The sequence below is a fragment of the Bos taurus genome, chromosome 1, assembly GCF_002263795.3.
Source record: "Bos taurus isolate L1 Dominette 01449 registration number 42190680 breed Hereford chromosome 1, ARS-UCD2.0, whole genome shotgun sequence".
In the NCBI taxonomy this organism is placed as follows: domain Eukaryota; kingdom Metazoa; phylum Chordata; class Mammalia; order Artiodactyla; family Bovidae; genus Bos; species Bos taurus.
Window position 1 is genome coordinate 204,861 of NC_037328.1, and position 22,485 is coordinate 227,345.

General features: G+C 38.7%; 1 pseudogene; it reads right to left on the bottom strand.

Annotated features, from left to right (window-relative positions):
• Positions 1–3,072: 3,072 nt before the first annotated feature.
• LOC112447009 (ankyrin repeat domain-containing protein 26-like) lies at positions 3,073–12,720 on the bottom strand (annotated as a pseudogene).
• Between the last annotated feature and the right edge of the window lie 9,765 nt (positions 12,721–22,485).

A 22,485-nucleotide genomic window follows, 5' to 3' on the forward strand; every position in this document is an offset into this window, starting at 1 on the left:
CACAGTCTCAAATGTGAACCCCCACCCAGACCCTGTACCTGGGGTTAAATGTTTGCCATCTCCAGAGGACACCCTTCATACCCAGTACCTGAGGTCACAGTTACAAAATATCCAGGATGACATCCCCAAAAAGATCCTGAATCTGGTGTAATGCATGCACAGACTCCAGTGTGACCGCCCTTCCAGACCCTGCTCAGTTCAGTTCAGTCGCTCAGTCATGTCCAACTCTCTGCGACCCATGAATTGAAGCACGCCAGGCCTCCCTGTCCATCAGCAACTCCCGGACTTCACTCAAACTCACGTCCATCGAATCAGTGATGCCATCCAGCCATCTCATCCTCTGTTGTCCCCTTCTCCTCCTGCCCCAATCCCTCCCAGCATCAGAGTCTTTTCCGATGAGTCAACTCTTTGCATGAGGTGGCCAAAGTACTGGAGTTTCAGCTTTAGCATCAGTCCTTCCAAAGAAATCCCAGGGCTGATCTTCAGAATGGACTGGTTGGATCTCCTTGCAGTCCAAGTGACTCGCAAGAGTCTTCTCCAACACCACAGTTCAAAAGCATCAATTCTTTGGCGCTCAGCCTTCTTCACAGTCCAACTCACACATCCATACATGACCACAGGAAAAACCATAGCCTTGATTAGATGAACCTTTGTTGGCAAAGTAATGTCTCTACTTTTGAATATGCTACCAAGGTTGGACATAACTTTGCTTCCAAGGAGTAAGCGTCTTTTAATTTCATGGCTACAGTCACCATCTGCAGTGATTTTGGAGACCCAAAAAATAAAGTCTTACACTGTTTCCACTCTTTCCCCATCTATTTCCCATAAAGTGACTGGACCGGGTGCCATAATCTTAGTTTTCTGAATGTTGAGCTTTAAGCCAACTTTTTCACTCTCCACTTTCAATTTCGTCAAGAGGCCTTTGAGTTCCTCTTCACTTTCTGCCATAAGGGTGGTGTCATCTGCATACTTAAGGTTGTTGATATTTCTCCTGACAATCTTGATTCCAGCTTGTGTTTCTTCCATTCCAGCGTTTCTCATGATGTACTCTGTATATAAGTTAAATAAGCAGGGTCACAATATACAGCCTTGACATACTCCTTTTCCTATTTGGAACCAGTCTGTTTTTCCATGCCCAGTTCTAACTGCTGCTTCCTGACCTGCATACAGATTTCTCAAGAGGCAGGTCAGGTGGTCTGGTATTCCTATCTCTTTCAGAATTTTCCACAGTTTATTGTGATCCACACAGTCAAAGGCTTTGGCATAGTCAATACAGCAGAAATAGATGGTTTTCTGGAACTCTTGCTTTTTCCATGATCCAGCAGATGTTGGCAATTTGATCTCTCATTCCTCTGCCTTTTCTAAAACCAGCTTGAACATCAGGAAGTTCACAGTTCACATATCGCTGAAGCCTAGCTTGGAGAATTTTGAGCATTACTTTACTAGCGTGTGAGATGAGTGCAATTGTGCAGTAGTTTGAGCATTCTTTGGCATTACCTTTCTTTGGGATGGGAATGAAACCTGACTTTTTCCAGTCCTGTGGCCACTGCTGAGTTTTTCAAATTTGCTGGCATATTGGGTGCAGCACTTTCACGCATCATCTTTCAGGATTTGAAATAGTGCAACTGGAATTCCATCACCTCCACTAGCTTTGTTCGTAGTGATACTTTCTAAGGCCCACTTGACTTCACATTCCAGGATTTCTGGCTCTAGGTTAGTGATCACACCATCGTGATTATCTGGGTTGTGAAGATCTTTTTCGTATAGTTCTTCTGTGTCTTCTCACTACCTCTTCTTGATATCTTCTGCTTCTGTTAGGTCCATACCATTTCTGTCCTTTATTGAGCCCATTTTTGCATGAAATATTCCCTTGGTATCTCTAATTTTCTTGAAGAGACCTCTAGTCTTTCCCATTCTGTTGTTTTCCTTTATTTCTTTGCATTGATCACTGAGGAAGGCTTTCTTATCTCTTCTTGCTATTATTTGGAACTCTGCATTCAGATGCTTATATCTTTCTTTCTTTCTCCATTGCTTTTCACTTCTCTTCTTTTCACAGCTGTTTGTAAGGCCTCCCGAGGCAGCCATTTTGCTTTTTTGCATTTCTTTTCCATGGGGATGGTCTTGATCCCTGTCTCCTGTACAATATCATGAACCTCCGTCCATAGTTCATCAGCCACTCTATCTATCAGATCTGGGCCCTTAAATCTATTTCTCACTTCCACTGTATAATCATAAGGGATTTGATTTAGGTCATACCCGAATGGTCTAGTGGTTTTCCCTACTTCCTTCAATTTAAGTCTGAATTTGGCAATAAGGAGTTCATGTTCTGAGCCACAGTCAGCTCCTGGTCTTGTTTTTGTTGACTCTATAGAGCTTCTCCATCTTTGGCTGCAAAGAATATAATCCATCTGATTTCAGTGTTGACCATCTGGTGATGTCCATATGTAGAATCTTCTCTTGTGTTGTTGGAAATGGGTGTTTGCTGTGACCAGTGCATTTTCTTAGCAAAACTCTATTAGTCTTTCCCTTTCTTCATTCCATATTCCAAAGCCAAATTTGCCTGTTACTTCAGGCAAATTGACTTCCTACTCAATATGCAAGCAAATTTGGAAAACTCAGCAGTGGCCACAGGACTGGAAAAGGTCAGTTTTCATTCCAGTCCCAAAGAAAGGCAATGCCAAAGAATGCTCAAACTACCACACAATAGCTCTCATTTCACATGCTAGTAAAGTAATGCTCAAAATTCTCCAAGCCAGGCTTAAGCAATACGTGAACTGTGAACTTCCTGATGTTCAAGCTGGTTAGAAATGGCAGAGGAACAAGAGATCAAATTGCCAACATCCGCTGGATCATGTAAAAAGCAATGGAGTTTCAGAGAAACATCTATTTCTGCTGTATTGACTATGCCAAAGCCTTTGATTGTGTGGGATCACAATAAACTGTGGAAAATTCTAAAACAGATGGGAATACCAGACCACCTGATCTGCTTCTTGAGAAATCTGTATGCAGGTCAGGAAGCAACAGTTAGAACTGGGCACGGAAAAACAGACTGGTTCCAAATAAGAAAAGGAGTAAGTCAAGGCTGTATATTGTCACCTTACTTATTTAACTTATATGCAGAGTACATTCTGATACATATGTTCAATTTCCTGCTTTTGACAATCTGATTGGCTTAGATCTCTCTGGACACGTTTTAACATCAAAGTCTTTTCTCTAAGATCATCTCTCATGTGATGCAGCTTGATTTTCAGCTTATTGAAGATACTTTCCACCGTAGATAGTTGCCGGGAAAGTGTCTCCTTGTTATCTTTTAGATTAGCCACAGCGTACTTCATTTTGTCCCGCAAGCATAACCACTCGTCTCTTGCTCTCTGGAAGGCAAGTTCCAGATCTCTTTTTGGTGTCTGACCTTGATCATGATCATGTAAGGCAGCAGCCAGTCTAGAACGGTAGGATTTCACTTCCGTTTCCAATCTCTGTTTACTTTCTTTTTTCTTCTCCAGCTTAGAGTTTAGCATCATATTCTCAGCTGTCAGAGCATTAAGCTGGCCTGTATAGTGGGATATAGTTTTTGTTAACATTTCCTCATTCAGTTTTATTGCCTTTTGAATTTTTTATCATCATTCTTTATCATTCGTCTTCATTCTTTACTTTGAGAATTTCAACGTCCTCAAAATAGTTCTCTTCCTTTTCCTGGTGCTGATTTTTCAGTGCATCTATCTCCAGTCTTAGCATGGAAATTTCCTCCTGCAGCATGTGCTTTTTGTGCAACAGGTCTTTTGTTTCTTCACAACTATCATAAACCTAAGTGAAACAAAGGAGATTTTTAGCTAGTACTCAGTAAAGTGACATTCCATGATTTCTTCGGAAATGAAAGACTAACTTGTATGTTTATACAATGAAAAGACTGCACCAAGTGTGTCTCCAACAGGAACAAATAAGGTTCAATTCAATCCTCAGACTTTATACAAGCAGAAATTCCCAAAGGTTTCAAAAATTTAATGGAAGACAATGAATCCATGAAAGTAAAAAAAAAAAAAAAAATCCCAAGAGATTTTCAAGAAGCTCAGAACTGGAAAGGCTTCTCTCTGAACTACAACAAACCCAGAAGGCTTAAAATAAAAGATTCATAGATCTGACTACACTTAAAAATTGCATCTGATGTGGAATATTTATATAATGGAAAACTAGTAAGCCATAAAAAAGAATGAAATAATGCTATTTGCATACAGGGACAGACCTAGACATTATCACCCTAAGTGATGTATGTCAGACAAAGACAAGTATTATATCATACTGCTTATATGTTGAATCTAAAATGAACTTATTCACACAACAGAAAGAGACTCATAGACACAGAAAACAAACTTATGGTGACCACAGGGGAAAGCAGGGTAGGGGAAGGGATAAATTAGGATGTTGGGATTAACATATACACACTAGTAGATATAAAATAACCAACAGAGATATATTGTACAACATAAGGAACTACACTTAATATTCTGCAAGAAGAATCTGAAACAGAATATGTGTGTACATGTGAGCATGTGTGTGAGTGAGTGTGTATGTGTATTAGTTACTCAGTCATGTCCAACTCTTTGGGACCCCATAGACTATAGCCTGCCAGGCTTCTATGTCCATGGAATTTCCCAGGCAAGAATACTGCAATGGGTAGCCATTTCCTCCTCCAGGCTGCTGCTGCTACTGCTGCTAAGTCTCTTCAGTCGTGTCCGACTCTGTGCGACCCCATAGACTGCAGCCCACCAGGCTCCCCCATCCCTGGGAATCTCCAGGCAAGAACACTGGAGTGGGTTGCCATTTCCTTCTCCAATGCATGAAAGTGAAAAGTGAAAGTGAAGTCAATCAGTCGTGTCTGACTCTTAGCGACCACACAGACTGCAGCCTACCAGGCTCCTCTGCCCATGTGATTTTCCAGGCAAGAGTACTGGAGTGGGGTGCCATTGCCTTCTCCACCTTTTCTAGGGGATCTTCCCAACCCAAGGACTGAACCCAGGTCTCCTGCATTGCAGGCAGATTCTTTACAGTCTGAAACAGCAGGGAAGCCCCATTTATATAATATACACACACATATACATATATATCTGAATAACTGTGCTGTATATCTGAAACTAACAGAATATTGTTAATCAACTATAATTCAATAAACAACACCACCTGCTAGGTTTATAAACGCTGCATTTGATACCTCCTATACATCTACTTCACAGTAAGAGCCTTAACTCTGCATAAATAGACTAAATTTTGTGCAAAAGTTTTTCCTTGAGAATATGCTACCTTCTAACATTTTAATAGGCAATTACAAGAATTACACCTATTGACAACTGTACTAGGCACTTCTACAAACATTAATTAACTCATTAGCTGTAATGATTCTGGAAAGGAAAAGATTAAAAATATGAGTAAGCTGCAGCCTTTTCGCCAGGTCTTTGGACTCAACTAGTCTTCTTGCATCAAACCACTTGTCTCTAGTACAAACATATCAACACAAATAAGCTTCCTATTTCATTCATGGTACATACACTAATGGTAAATAAGCTAAAATTTAGAAAGCTCTTAGAAAACTATGAGATTATTTGCTGCTGCAATAACTTTCATTATCTCTCCATGTTTAAAATAATAAGATGGGGAAAATACAATGAAAAACACTTACAATCACTAAATATATATTATGCCATATCTATCACTGTTTTCAAAAGTTCCTTGTACTGAAATAGGACACTCACAGAGCAGAGTGCTCATTTTCTCACAAGTAGAAGAATCCCATCCAAAATGTGGTCTCTGAACTGCCTATAGTTTCCTCCTTACCATTAGGGGAAGTGATAAACTAACCTAACAATCAATTGAGGAAGTGAAATCATTACCAAAACCCAGAATAACTTTAATTGGTAGCGAGAGTTTCCCCCCACTCCTTGGTGTGGGGGAGGCACTTTTGTAAGTTTATTCTAAAGAAACAAGTTTTTAAAGTGTTCAAAAGTGTTTTTACAACTGATGCCACAGTTTTTACAAAATGAAAAACAGTAAATGATGTGAAAAGCTCGTTGACAGGGCATTGGTTAAAGAAATGACAGTGGAGCCAAGAATGGACTCTGATTCAGACACTGAAGGTGACAACGTGCATGGAGTGACCAACACATTCACTCCAAAGCAGAGGGACTTGGTCGGGTAACGCAGTCAATGGTGGACCATACATGGTCTTCCTTGCCTAAACCACAATCAGGGTGCCGGCTCCTCTGAGATAGTCAGAAAAGATTTGAGTTTGATTCCTATGGAAAATATTAAAGGCCTCTCCTTGGATGAGGCCATCGTATGTTACTACCTGACTGCTCTAGACAAATGGATTTGAGTTACAAATACTACTTTCCTGAGCTCTTCCCAAGAGCTTTTTGTTGTGGGAATTCTGCTGCTAGGACCTCGGGGATGGGACACAGTCGAAGTTTGAGAGGGACATCGGGTGTGGAAGCAAATTCCTCTGCTGTGAGATGCCATTCGAGAACTCTGCAGAAGGAAGGACAACCAACTTCAAGAGTGTCTGGTTTCTACCAACTGCTAGAAAAAAATTCCTGCACCTCTCAAGGACATCCGTTAACACCTGTCCTTGAGGACTCCACTGTGAGGGAGAACGCAGCTGGGAAAGCTGGAGCCAGCTCTGAGCTGTTCATGGGGCAGGTGGACTGGAGGGCTGATGGGCACAGAGGGAGGTGGGTCCACGACCCTCAGCCGCCTGCCAGATTGAAGGCCAGAGGCAAGTTGATGTAAAATTAGGCACGATCTTCCCTCCCACTGCCCCTTCTCTTCTAGACCTATTCACTCATGAATGGTCCATCAAGGCTGAAGGATTGGTTGCCTGAGGTGGGCTGAGAGCTTAACCTCCAGTTTCTACACCATTCTCAACCCTGTGATTTCTCAGGATCTATTGTGTGAGCTACTGACGTGACCTCTTCCTACCTCTGCTCAAAAAAGTGCATCCAGCATGTCAGGATCATACAATTCTTATTTCTGGCCTTGTTACTTTGGGAACATTGAATTTCTTTTCTTTTGTTTTTAACAATTAACCTAAAATTTCCTATAACACTAAACAAAATGACACTAAATAAATGGTATTTTTTTAAAGGGGGATATTATAAATAATATTGACTTGGTGAATCTTTGATTCACCAAAGATTACTCTATCCAATTCAGATTATTTCTCTCAGTCTTCACTTTCACTTCTACTGCTTGGAAAGTGAGTTCTAGGTGCTATTTCACTTCAACTTCTTTACTATATTGGTCTTCTTTTCTTCTTAAATGCTCCCTCATTTTTTCATAAAACAACTCAGCATTTCTTCTATTCTCTTCTTCTTGCTTTAAGGTGAATCTGCAAAATTTAAAACTCTTCTTAGAAAATCATGATATTATTCACTGTTTTAATAACTTTTGTTCCCTCTTCACAATTTTTAAAATAGTAAACATGGGGGGAATACAATGAAAAACACTTAATAATGGTCACTGTTTTCAGACAGAGGGTTAAGAATAAAACTGCATAAATTCTGTCCTCATTTTCTCTTGTGAAAAATGGCTACTTCATAAATCTGTCGATGGGAATGTAAAGTAATATAAACCTTCCTAAGAATAGTTTAGAAATATAGATCACAGACCATTTTTAAGTTCTCATACTTTGACCAAATTATACGATATTATTAAAGAAAATGTATTTAAAATAATTAGAAAGGTAGAAATGAATTTATAGAAAAGGTGTTCCTTGCAGTATTAAATAGAGTGCAGAAAAGTGAAAAACAACTGAAAGTCAATTTGGTAAATATTTAATGGGGTTTCCATTATGGTGGACTTCTGTATGCTCATGAAAATGATGATTTGGAAAAATATACATTAAGTTATTGGAAGCATTCACTGTTAAGAAAATGCTATATTATTTCAAAGAATTTCACATTCCACAATACTACTAAAACTTTCTCCTCTGTAAAATCCTAGAGGATATTAGTCCTTATAACATGTCTATGTCTCTGCAGTATTAAAGGAAACAATAATTCAAATATTTCTTTAAAAGCGAGGTGTACAGTACCTCAAGCTGCTGAGCTCTCGTTCCCTCTCCACTTTCTGATGCTCTAACTGTGATTTCACTTCTTTGGTTTCTGACAGCTCTTTTTGTAGCCCATGAACCTTACTTTTCATTCTGTAAAATTCTCCTCTAAGTAGTTCACAGTGGCTTCTTTGAAAATCTACTAATCTTTCATGCAAAAGAATTGTATCCTGAATTTTCAACAAGCCAACAGAACCTGCATGATGAATAAAACAAAGATAGAAACAAACAAAAATTTATATGAGTAATTTTTGAGTATAAAGGACTGTGCAATTCACGTTCACTCATCCATGCACTGAACAAGTATTAAGGGTCTATAATGTGGAAGATATTCTAAAGCTCTGCAAATAAAACAGATGCCCCTGGGTTTTGTTTAGCTTGAAGTCTAGTAGAAGACAAAGACAAATAAAATAATTATGAGCTCAGATAGATACTCTAAGAAAAGAGAGTTCTATGATCACATAACAGAACTGGGTCCAGGAAAGATTTCCCTGGGGAAGAGATGTCACACTGAGAAATGAAGGATGAACAGGAAGTAGTAAGTAGAGTAGGAAGAACAACCCTGTGGACAGTCTCCAGCTGCCATTATGTTTTTACCCAAGACAGAGTGAACGGCTACTGATTTACCTTCCTGAGTGGAGTGAGCAAAAACAACGCCGACAAAATATATTAAACAATGATTTTCATGACAAAGGACTTCAGGGAATGAAAGACAATGATCCTGGAAACACATGAGGTTAGCCTAAGGAATGCCCCAGCTCACTGCCTTGAGAGAATTTCCAGGCCCCAACACAGGGAGAAGGAATGGAAGCTGAGTTAGCCAGACTCCCTGACAGGAGGTGATGAAGCTGACAGTCTGGTGAACCAAAGTGGGCAGAGAACACAGATTAGAACCGCAGAGAGGAGAGAGTGGAAGAGAGAGAAAAAGGACCCTGGAGATCTGAGGAGGAGCCCCTCGGGTATTCAGTAGAGGAACGAACAGAGCCCATCTGGGAGACCTGAGACCAGGGAGAAACCATCTGAAAAGACTATAGGAACCTGTGACTGGTGCTCACTCAGTCCCAGGAGTTCTATCGATTCTCATGAGCTAGGCTGGAAAATTCCTAAGGCAGGAAATAATCAGTCCTAGCCCCAGAGCCCCTCTGGATGCACCTATCGAATCATGAGAAGCAAGAGCCACAGAAGGATCTCTGGAAAACTCTCAATATTTGGAAACTAAATCACATGGATCTAAATAACCCTTGGATCAAAAAGGTAATGAAAAGAGAAAGTACAAAGTATTTTGAACTGAAGGAAAATGAAATCGTTAAGACTAGAAGATATTTTAGGGAACTGACAAGCTGATTCTAGAATTCATGTAGAAAGAAGGGTGAAAACTAAAACCAGATTGAACCACACAATTGTGACCTTTAATCACGCAGCAAAGAGAGGCAACAGTTGGGCTTGAAGCAAGGGGGTAGCATGATGAGACCTGAATGTTTAAAAATAGGCAATAATTACAGTTGCTGTGCAGACCGAGGTTCTGCCAGGTGGAGTGGCACGGAAAGAAGTCCTGAGATTATTTCAGTTACTCTAGGAGGAAAATGATGCTGACCTGACCATGGGTGAAGGCATAGGAAAGAAGAAGAGTCAACAGAAGGTACAGTGAGTGAGAGTATCATAGGCCTGTGGCTCAGAGTATACACTGACTTTCATGTCCTTTTAATGCAAATCAAACTTATGAGATGCACAGCACTGTAGCATATCCCTGGCTCTAGAGCAGTACTGACAAGGTGTGCATATATCACTACTCTATACACAGACAGGCTTTCCATTAACACTTACACTGCGGTCCTACCTTTACACCCCACGTTGAGAAGTTTTATTTGCAAAGTGGAATTCGTAGAGTAAAGCAAGTCACCATCCTCAGAAACAGTCTCGGACGACTGAGTAAATCATCCAGTTCATTCACATAATTAATTTGTTCTTTGACTTACACAGAGGTGCCTGGTAGGCTGCAGTCCATGAGGTCGCTAAGAGTCGGACACGGCTGAGCGACTTCACTTTGACTTTTCACTTTCATGCATTGGAGAAGGAAATTGCAGCCCACTCCAGTGTTCTTGCCTGTAGAAACCCAGGGACAGGGGAGTCTGATGGGTTGCCATTCATGGGGTCGCACAGAGTCGGACACGACTGAAGTGACTTAGCAGCTTAGCAGACCTACACATAAACAATACTGTTTTACAATGTCCTTAAAATCTGTATAAATACACCAAGTGTACAGAGGTGATAAATCTCCATATCAAAACAAAATCAGACATTTCTTAAAAGAAGAGATTTTTATCAAAAGGATAACTTTATCAACAGTGTTTCTAAATGACGTGTTCAAAGTAAACTTCTCTACAACAAAGGAAAACTTTCTATTTTACCACTATTCCTTTGACAAAGTATTTTCGACAAGGACAATATTTTTGAAAGTTCTCCTTTTTTTTTTTTTTTAATATACCTTCTTCTTTTCATAAAGTGTTTTCCTTGCAGGCCTAAAAGAACAAATGATTCTTTTCAGGCTAATATTAAATATTCAAAAATACAAACAATACCTAAACTTTTCTTTTTTATATAACTCTTTGCTTTGGCAAGTAATTGTCTATAAAGGATGCAGAAATAAATAAGAGCAGCATTAAAGGACACAGAAAATATGTCAGTAATATTAATAAAGTATTAAAGTTAGATCCAAGGAAAAGTAAAAACATAAAGTTACTTGTGTTGTGTGATAGGAAACAGTATACCAGTGTTTTTGGCACCTGTTCTTTTCCGTAAGAACTAACTTTTATGGCAATATGACCTATCTGGGAGGTATTCCTTCAGTCCTTCTAAGAAAGAAATCTATTTGAATAACCAAAATATTAGCTTTTTGAGGACGTCCTATGCTTTGGCCATGCATTATTAGAAGCACCTGACATGTCCTAAAGGCATTTTCATCCCCACAGTCATTCTGGGATATAGGTATAGGAAGAAATGGAGCACACAAAGGCTGAGGAACTTGCCCAAGCCCACTCAGTATGTCACCAACAGACCAAGAATTCAAAGCCAGGAAGTCTGGCTTCAACACTGCTCTTTCAAAATATGCTGATAAAGTAATATTGAAAAGTCTTTCTAAGTAATACAATAGCAAATGAATCTATAGTATTATTTCAGGTCTAGTTATAGCTATAAATAATGATTTCTGAATCTTAAAACATATTTCTCAAAAATTAAAAAGACTTCAGAGGTAGGCAAGCCTGCAAATCTACTGTCAATAAAGTTTTGTTTTCTGTAAAGAAATTTATCAATAGGCATTCATTCACCCATTCTACTGTTTCTTCATGCATCTGACATACATGTATTGACCACACATTATGTGTTAATGACACACTTAGTAAAGGAAGCACGGGTATTGTCATTTAGATCTTTATCATACAAAAGGAATAATTTGTGAAAGATCGTTAATAATGTTTTTCTATTGAATATAAACAAAATCTTTCCCTTTTCCCTGGAATCTATAAACAACTATGAAGTTAATATGATGTGATGTTTCAGAGCACTTTACAAAATCATAGCTACTCATCATGCTACTGTCAACTAGAATCAAGGAATGACCATATCCTTATCAGTATGGCCTAAGTGTTTGTAAATTAACAATTATGTAATTTTTGAAAATCTATATATGATAGAATTAACTTAAGCAACCATCTGCATATTCCATTACATAGAAATATTACACTTCAGAACCAATGAACAAGCCCTTACCATAAAACTACACATGAACAGAAGTAGTATGTACAATTAGTTCACTGTAATTGTTTAAAGATAATGTCATACAGTCAATAAGCTTTCTAGTATTGGAAATGCAAACAAGACTAAACTAAATAAACACGCCCTCTGCTGGCTCATTTCCAATAGCATGTTGCTGCTACTGCTAAGTCACTTCAGTCGTGTCCGACTCTGTGCGACCCCATAGGTGGCAGCCCACCAGGCTCCCTCTTCCCTGGGATTCTCCAGGCAAGAACACTGGAGTGGGTTGCCATTTCCTTCTCCAATGCATGAAAGTGAAAAGTGAAAGTAAAGTCGCTCAGTAGTATCCGACTCCTAGAGACCCCATGGACTGCAGCCTACCAGGCTCCTCTGTCCATGGGATTTGCCAGGCAAGGGTACTGGAGTGGGTTGCCATTGCCTTCTCCCTCCAATACCATACATACTCTAAAATCTCCCTTCTTAGCATAAAACAAGTAACGACTGTGAACTCCACATTCCTCTTCAGTTACCATCCAGTTCTTCATTGCCTGTCCCAATAACATTCCCTACTGAATGTTTACGTGTATTCATTACAGTCCAGCTTCCAAGGGGACTATTTACTGAAATGACTTCCTGGCCAAAGGCACTGGCCCTCACCTTAACCTTTCAGCAGCGTTAGTCCACTAGAGTTGCGCAATCTCTTGTCTAGTCCTGAGCACTGTATAATGCTGCTCTATTTCCAGAAGAAGTATTCAGTGCTAATATTTCTTCCCCTATAAACAAGGAATCTGGAGAATGTACCTGTCATCAACTTGATCCACTTCCCTTAAAATGATGTCATCATTCACGTGCAGCAGAGCACCAGTCATGTCTTTTCAAATATTGGTGCCATCACACGTTCTTCCAGTGTCCATTTGTCATCATTCTTTTTCTTTACTTTCTTCCTGTGCAAACCAGGATCTCTACTTTAAAAAGTCCACAAAAAAGCCAATGTTTTCTAATAATTCAACTGATAAAGAATAAAAAACAACCAATTCTTATAAAATTCCAACTCTTACCCATCTTAAGTCATTGATTAATTCACAAGACAGTTATAGAGTACCAACCATATTCAAGAAAACAAATTCTTCCTTCAAACACAGATATGATTATGATACAATATGATATATAAAACTTGACATATGAAAGTGATAAGTGAAATAAGGAAGGATTTGCAGAAGTGAAGAGAGGAGGTCATGAGAAACAGAAAAGGGAGAAAATCATTCTACTTGGAGATTCGAATGTGAGCACAAACATCAGGCACAGGGCATCTGGGTTTTTTCCGAGGAACCTGGAAGGAAGAGCACAAAATACATGGAAGAAAATAGAGAGATGCATCTGGAAAGACACTGAGAAGAACCTCAAGGGCTACACTGAAAACCTGGAGTCTACTGGCTAAGTGCCTTGACTCTTAGACATGGGAGTCCTAAGTAGATTTACACTATATTTTTCATTTTGCTTCTAAATATAATAATGGTGAATTTAGGGACTTCCCTGGTGGTCCAGTGCTTAGGAGTCCACCTACCAATAAAGGGGGAAGGTGTTCCATTCCTGGTCAGGGAAGATCCCACATGCCATGGTGCAACTAAACTATGCTACACAGCTACTGAAGCTAGTACCCTAGAGCCCACACTCAGCATCAAGAGAAGCCACCACACTGAGAAGCCCAAGCACTGTGGCGGCAAAGACCCAGCAGAGCCAAAAATAAATGAAAAAGAGAATTGACAGAAAAAAGCCACACTTAATTCAGGTGGTATTTTAAATGACATGAGGCACATATACCATGAAAGAAGAAACCAAGGAGATATTTGGCCAGGGGAGGAGAGCTCACTTTTAAACCACCCGCATGATGTGGTGACAGCAGCATCATGGCTGAAAGACTGATGCCTCATTGGTTCTCCCGCCACCAACAGCAATGTGGCCTCCCTCCATGGACATACTCAAAGTGCTAGGAGAGAAAAACCTGTCAGCCAAGAGTACTCTTTCTAGAAAAGTTGTCTTTCAGAAATAAAAGAGAAATAAAAACTGTCCCACACAAAGCAAACCTGATGGAGTTCATCGCCACTAGTCCCGCCTCATGAGAAATGCTGAAAGAAGTCCTCAAACTGAAATGAAAGGATGTTCATTAGTGACAAAACAAATTTAAATATACAACACACTGATTAAGGCAAATATGCAGTCAAATCCAGAATACTCTAATATGTAACATTGTGGTATGTTAACAAAGGAACTCTAGTAATAAGGCTAAACGACAAGAGTATTAAAAATAACTGTATCTCTTGTAAAACATAAAATCTGTACATCACAAACATTAGCTCAAGTTAGAAATTATTTTATAGGAACATAATAAGGGACGTGCTGTTAAATAGTGATATAGGATTACCTATCAGAATGCTCATTCTGCACAGCAGGAAACTACTGGTTGCTGTTTCCTCCACTCTTTCTCTGCTGAAACAATCTACTCTCATCAGCAGCATCACATATGTTCTCTGATATTTCCACTTCACTACTTTTGTGTTTCTTTTCTTCTTCAACCTTTAATGGAAGTTGGACACTAAGAATAATTGCTATGTATTGATTATAAAGACCTTTGTTTTCAATTTTATTATTTGACTCAGTGCTCACCCTGAATTTAAGTGATAAAAACATTTTTGTGTTTATTTTAATTTTATCACTTACAAGTCATTGAAATTTTTGTAAAATCTGCTCCTTTCTGTTTGAGGAAAAGATAAAATTCCCCAAATTTTCAAAAATGGCTTTCTTAATAAGATGCAATTATTCATATTCAGTCTTACCCATCTGGCTGGCAGAGACAGTGAAATAAAAAGACAAGGACACAAAATCTGTCCTCTTTGGTCTTTACTACCTGGATTTTCCATTAAACAGCCGGATATAGATGTGACACCTTCGCACCTCAGAAAGGAAACAATCTTCTCTCTGCATTAAAGCTATTCTTTCCCCTCTGTCTTTTACATTTTTTTTTTCACTTGGATCTGGGAGATAGCAAAAAGTGACGGTGTTCACTAAATTAAATGAACCAGAGTTTACCAAAACACAAGGAGCAGAATGAAACTGAGGATTTGTTAGTTAATGTGGAATTCTGGAATATAAGTAATGCTTCCCAATTCCACATTCAATAACCATCAAACCTTACAGCTAGAGCATATAGAAATAATTACCTAGTATTGTCCCACTATTTACCAAAAACAGCAATAAAAAAAAAGAGTGTTCAAGGTTTTGTTTAAGGCCCTAAACTGGCACTCCCTAGCATTTTATGGCACCAAAAGAGATGATACAATTCTGGAACGTTGAATGTTTTATATTACCAAATGAATTCATCAGATTAATCAGATAAGTTAAAAGCATGACTTTGACACAGTAACTCAATGCCTTAGTTGGGCATAGGGCTCATCTCCTTTTTTTTTTTTAAACAGGAGAATACATAGAGTTTTTTTTGTTTGTTTGTTTTTGTTTGTTTTGTATTTCTGTCTGTTGTTCAAACTCAGTCAAAGCACCTCTTACACAAAACAGCAAACAAATAGTTTTAAAAACTTATTACTGAAGAAAGAAAAATCTCACAGCATCTCAGAACTCAGTCTTCTCCTTTGTAGATAAACAGTTATTTTTTTTTCTTTTTTGCTCAGGGTTTATATTACCTATCGGCTTCCCTGGTGGCTCAAATATTAAAGAATCCACCTGCAATGGGGAAAACCTGAGTTCGATCCCTGGGTTAGGAAGATCCTCTGGAGAAGGGAACAGCTAGCTGCTCTGGTATTCTTTCTGGCCTGGGGAATTCCACGGGCAGAGGAGCCTGGCAGGCTATAGTCCAAGGGTTTGAAAAAAGTTGGACATGACTGAGCTACTATCACACACACACACGCACACTTGTACACACTATCTATGTAACAAAATCACACATGTCAAAACTTTCTACATTTTAGTAAACAACATAATGGAAAGGTCTGTCTCAAAAGAAACATCTGCGAGTGCTGATTAAGGCATATGTGGGAGCACATGTGTTTGTTATTAAAAAGATCCTGAAGCAGCCATGCTGGAAATCTAAGTTCCCAGCAATTGTGGAAAGCAGAGAAGATCACACATATTCAACCACAATGAAGAGATTAGAGGGAACACATGTTCATGTCCCATCTATCAGTCAATGCTTTCTTCCCATCCTATGGAAATATAACTTATATTTAACCCAACAGCTTTAAAGGGGAAAAAAAAAAGACACAAAACCTTAGCTGATTATTCTTCTTAAGCAATATCCTTGGTGCTTATTCTAGCTCAGAAGACCACATGGTACATAGCTAAATGAGTTTCCCAGTCCATATGAAGACTGACAGAGAAGAATTAGGTATGAGAATTGATTGAGGACAAAAGCCATGAAAATAGTTTCCTGAATTCCTGTTATTGAGATAATAATCAATTTCTACATAATTACTGTTGGGAAGCATAGTACAAAATAGCCGTATTAGGAGAAAGTCCTTGGGAAAATGGTGAAGGGCCAGAAGTACCCAGCTTTATGTACTGCAGACAGAAAAACATCTCCTGCCTTTGGTTATTCTTGGCACCAGGATTTAATAATAAATAGAGATGTTACTTGAGAAAACAGGTTGTGGGATAAGCACATGAGTCACTTAGAGTGCGCTGTCCTTGAAATGTTTTTACTGATTATGTGTTAACCCCGTATGCACTCTGCTGGCCATATATTTTAAGCTCTTTGTTCCTGCTTCTATAAAAAGGCTTGACTGGGGAAATAAACTTGTCAGTCCTTGCAAGAGACTGTCCAAGTGTCATTCTTTCAGGTTCATCATTTCCAAGTCCCGGGGAGAAAATCCCCAACAAGTGGTGCCATGAACAGGGACTTGAAAGGAAGGCTGAACAAAGAGACAAGCCCCTGCAGAAAGAGGTAAGCAGGATGGGACACATAGCAGTAAAATTCCTTTCATTTCTATAATGCATCATTTTTTGAAACAAAACAGTGTTAATGTTTCAAGAGATCAGTTGAATGACTGCTATATTTTACTGGAACAATTCATGGTTCCCAGAAGAGGGGACACTCAATCTAGACATATAGAAAAGGGTTAAAAATAATGTTTTGCGAGCATATCAGCAAGGGTTACATGGTCACTTATACAGGCTATCATAAAACAAATTAAGGGCATAATGTTGATTTGGAAGTAAAAACTATTCAACCTTTACATGAATATGAGCTTAAAGAACAAGATATACAAGGTGCTTTGAAATATAAGAATGTTATGCTCAATCAGACACAATCCTTAGAAAAACAACTTAGAGACATATATATACAGGATGTGTCAAAACTGAAGCCACTTAGAACGGAGATCATTTAATTCAACGGAAAGCCCAAATCTGAGGTTTTTCCTTCTGCTCCGCCTGTAACAGCAATTGCGAACTTTGCTCATACTAACCGCTTCACTCCTCCTCGGGAGATGCCTGCTTGTGCTTTTGCTTTCCCAATACAATTTGATCAACCCATCCAAGGTCAAAATTCTTGGGATGGTATAGATTTTGGCATGTTGTCTAATTTTAAGAAAGCATGTACTCTGTATGGACCTATTTCTCCTTACTGTATAGAATTTCTCAGAGGATGGGCTGACCATTGGATGCCATATGATTTTTTTCAAGTAGCAAAGATGGCTTTAAATCCTCAACAATTACTGCAATGGAAAATATGGATTAGTGATGAGGCCCAACAGCTGATGATTGACCAGCACTCTCATGGTAACCCTGCCAATTTAACTTATGATATACTGACTAGAACAAGGACTATGACTGATGTAATGGTGCAATTAGCTAATATTACCCTTGAGATGTTGCATTTCATTAAAGAAACTGCCTGCAGGGCATGGGCAAAGGTTGATAGCGCTAACTCTGATGGTTCATTTGTTAAGATTATTCAAGGACATGAGGAGGAATATTCTCAATTTATAGGAAAATTAAAGGATGCAATTGAAAAATCTATTAAGGATGTGACTTTACAAAATATTATTTTAAAACAACTTGCTTTTTTTTTTTTTAACAACTTGCTTTTGAAAACGCTAATGAGGAATGTCAATCCATGCTTAGACCAATTCGAGAGACTAACTCTTTTATGGAATATTTGAAAGCATGTAGGGATATCAGATATATGTCCCATAGAGCAAAATTGGTGGCATTGGAAACCTTTAATGTACAAAAAGCTGCTAATGCCAAATGTTTTAACTGTGGGAAGCCCAACCATATGAAAAAACAATGCCACATACCAACACAGACCAGAAAAAAAATAATAATACTTCTAATAAGAAGAAACCCCCAAGAATATGTCCAAGATGTAAAAAGGGGTTCCACTGGCTGAATGAATGTCATTCTAAATTTGATAAGGATGGAAACACCTTGAACCCCAGTGCACAACAAAAACAACAGGGAAACTAATAAAGGGACCATCCTCTAGCCCCACTACAAAAGGAGGACCTAATGTTATGACACTACAGGCAGCTATAACTAAGAGTGCTTGCATTGATATACCTAGTCCCTATGATATGGAACTAATAGAATTATACAACCCCCAGAAAATTCCCACTGGATATAACAGCCCAATTCCACCCAGGACAATGGGACTGATTTGGGGACGTTATAGCTGCACAATGAGAGGTTTAATAGTATTGACCAGTGTTATGGACGAAGATTATGAAGGGGAATACATGCTACAGTAAATGTTATGAAAATGGGAAATATATACTTATAAAAAGGGAAAAGTTTTGCACAATTATTACTTTTACCATATGTCAAACCAATGAAGGCATCTGATAAAGTTCGGCAGGGAGGCTTTGGCAGTACCAACCTTACTGCTGCACTATCCGCCTTATTAAAGGAACATCAGAAACTCATGCTTACTTTACCATAAAGGGAAAGAATTTCACAGGCATATTAGATACCGGAGCTAACATTTCAATCATTAGAGCTGCAGAATGGCCCCTTGATTGGGGTAAGGTTATGGCTCCTTCTAGACTATTAGGAGTGGGTGAAACTGATGCCACACAAACTTTTCTCAGTGCATCCTATTTACAAGTGTATGGCCCTAATCAAATTGTAACTTATCTTAAACCATATATTACTAATATCCCAATCAATTTATGGGGACGGGATTTTCTTGAACAAACGAAAGCCACAATTTCTTTAAATGAACCTTTTAATGGGGGCCATTGAGTTAACACTGCTGCCTCTCGATTGGGAATCTGATACCCCAGTATGGACACCTCAATGGCCCCTAACTAAAGAAAAATTGGCAACTCTTATGCAATTAGTTAATGAATAATTACAAAAAGCTCATATAGAACCTTCATTTCCCCCATGGAATTCCCCTGTATTTGTAATAAAAAAGAAATCAGGAAAATGGCGAATGTTGATAGATTTAAGACATGTTAATAATACCATGTTACCTAGGGAGCCCTTACAACCCGGATCGCCCTCCCCTTCTATGGTACCAAAAGGATGGTCTGTAGTTATTATTGACTTACAAGACTGCTTTTTTACTATACCTTTGCACCCTAAAGATATAAAATGTTTTGCCTTTTCAGTTCCTTCTATAAATCACATGGCTCCTATTAAAAGATTTCAATGGAATGTGCTACCTCAGGGAATGATGAACTCCCCTACCATTTGCCAATATCTCATATCTGTTTTATTACAACCCATTAGAAATAAGTATCCTACTGCATTTATAATTCATTATATGGATGATATACTTCTCTCTATGGAATCTGAACTCTGTTTACAACAGCTATACAATGAAGTTACTACTACTCTTCAAAATCATGGCCTGCTTGTAGCACCAGATAAAATTCAATGGAAAGCACCCTTTAATTATTTAGGACATGTTATGGAAGAATCTAAAATCAAACCTCAAAAAGCTCAAATTTCTGTGCAATCTCTATGCACGCTGAATGATTTTCAAAAATTGCTAGGAGATATTAATTGGCTGTGGCCATCTGTCGGCATCCCCACCTATGCCTTACCAAATCTATTAAAATTTTAGAGGGATCCCCTGACCCTAATAGCCCTAGGCAGCTAACAAAAGAGGCCAAAGAAGAACTGGCCTTAATGGAGAAACACATTCGACAATCTTTTTCAACTTGGCTAGATTACGATCAACCAGTTTCTTTATATATATATTCCCCACTGAACATTCGCCCACTGCAATTATAGCTCAACATAGCCCAATAGAATGCGTATATTTACACACTAGTCTAAAAAAATTGTATCATATATTGAGAAAATAGGGCACTTAATTGTCAGAAAGAACCCATGTACAAACTTTGATTGGATTTGATCCATATGCAATACATGTCCCCTTGACAAAAAAAGAATTGCAAATTGCCTTACAATATAACTTGACCATGCAAATGGCATTAAATGATTTTCAGAATGTTATCTCATTTCATTTACCGAAAGGAAAATTATGGGACTTTCTACAATGTACTAAATTCATTATAACTAATATCATTGCATCCCAGCCTATTTCCAATGCACCCACCTATTTCATTGATGACAACAAGAAAGGCATAATAGGGATTGTCGGCCCTGATATCAAAGAGAAATTACCCACTACCTATTCTTCAATACAAAAAGTTGAGTTATATGCTTTATATGCTCTTTTGTCACTTCAACCATTATCCTTCAACGTATATACTGATTCCAAATACCTTGCTTCCCTTTTTCCTGATTTTGCTACAGCCTTTTTATACAACCTAGATGAAGAATTATATACTCTCTTTTCACAGACTCAAGCTTTAATTCGCTCATGTACGGAACCCTTCTTTATTGCACATATACATGCTCATTCAGGTTTACCTGGCCCTCTGGTCGCAGGAAATGGTGCTGTTGACAGGCTCATAGCTCCTATTTTCACATCTGCCAATGGTGAACATGCTAATCTTCATACCAATGCTAACAGATTGCACTCTAAATACCATATTCCTCTCACTGAAGCACGGCATATTATTAAAACCTGTGATGTCTGTGCCCCTCTGCACTTATGAACTACGATTTCAGGAGTTAAACCCCAGGGGCAACAGCCTAATTCCCTTTGGCAATCTGATTTCACTCACTGCTCCTTAGGAAACTTTTCTTTACTTTTTGTCTCAGTTGATACATTTTCAGGCTTTATCTGGGCAGTTCCTGTCTCTTCAGAATCCAGCAAACACGCCATTTCCACACTCTTACTCAACTTTCCCATTATGGGGATTCCTTCTGTCTTGAAAACAGACAATGGACCTACATTCACCTCACATTCATTTCGTTCATTTTTATCAGAATGGAACATAATACACATTACAGGAATACCCTATAATCCTCAGGGTCAAACTATTATTGAAAGAGCCCACCACACCCTAAAAACTCATTTATTAAAACAGAAAGGGGGAATATGGAAGAGGAGATACACTTCTTATCCCATGAACCCTCAATTACTATTATCTTTAACCCTTTATTCCCTAAATTTTTTAAACTTAACAAAAAATAATTATGATACTCATGCAGATAGACATTTTGCAGAAGACAAAAACAGCAAATTAGACATCAATACACCAATATGGTATAAGCAATTTAATCAATGGCTGCCAGGAATCTTACGACTCCTAGGTAAGGGTTATGGTCTTGTCATTGCAAATGGAGAGGAAATCTGGGTTCCCCTTCACCATGTCCATTACCGAGAGGGACCCCCAAGACTGGACTCCCTTGGGAAGTGACAAAGTTGATGCGAAGGTTCTCATCAATGACCCTGGAGGAGCCAATGAGGAAACGCCATGATCTGAATCCTTACCCAACATGGGCTCAAGTGAAAAACATGACTCGTCAGGCTGAGCAGACACTGAAGAGCAAGAGGAACATCATAACTGCTCCTGGTTTAATAGATCAAGCATTGGAGGCTTTCATAAATCTAAGACAAGTTTGTGGACTGATAAGGACATATTGCTGAATTGGTATAATGGGGGCTTATCACCCCCACGACCCAGGATTATCATCCCCATTGTGGGGCCAAAGCAATGGCACATTTGGAAAATCCCAGCAGCTTTAGAGCACTTCGCTAATGTTTATGGGACTATGAGTGTGTTTCGTCCTTCTAATTATATCTTCCTATATAATAGTACTGGCTATATTCAATAATGTGTTCACTTTCCATACTTGTTTATTGTAGGGCATTTTGATATTGACTTATTGGCCAAGATTGTCAATTGTACTGCATGTGCATTGTATACCTGCCTTAATCACACCATTTCATATCACAATGTTAGCATTGTGCTAGTTAAACAAAGATCTGAGTTATGGCTTCCTGTAAACTTAACTGAACCTTGGCCTGATTCTGTATTTCTTTCTGTATTGTTGAAAACTGGGCTTAGGTGATGTAAGCGCATCATTGGGTGGATTATTGCAGGCATCTTAAGCCTTATCTCCATTGTGACTGTAGGAACTTTGTCTGGTATGGCTTTACATAATTCTATACAAAATCATGATTTTATCACTGCTTGGCACAAGGACTCACATGATCTATGGACTCGACAAGCTTAAATAGATCAGCAATTACAAACATG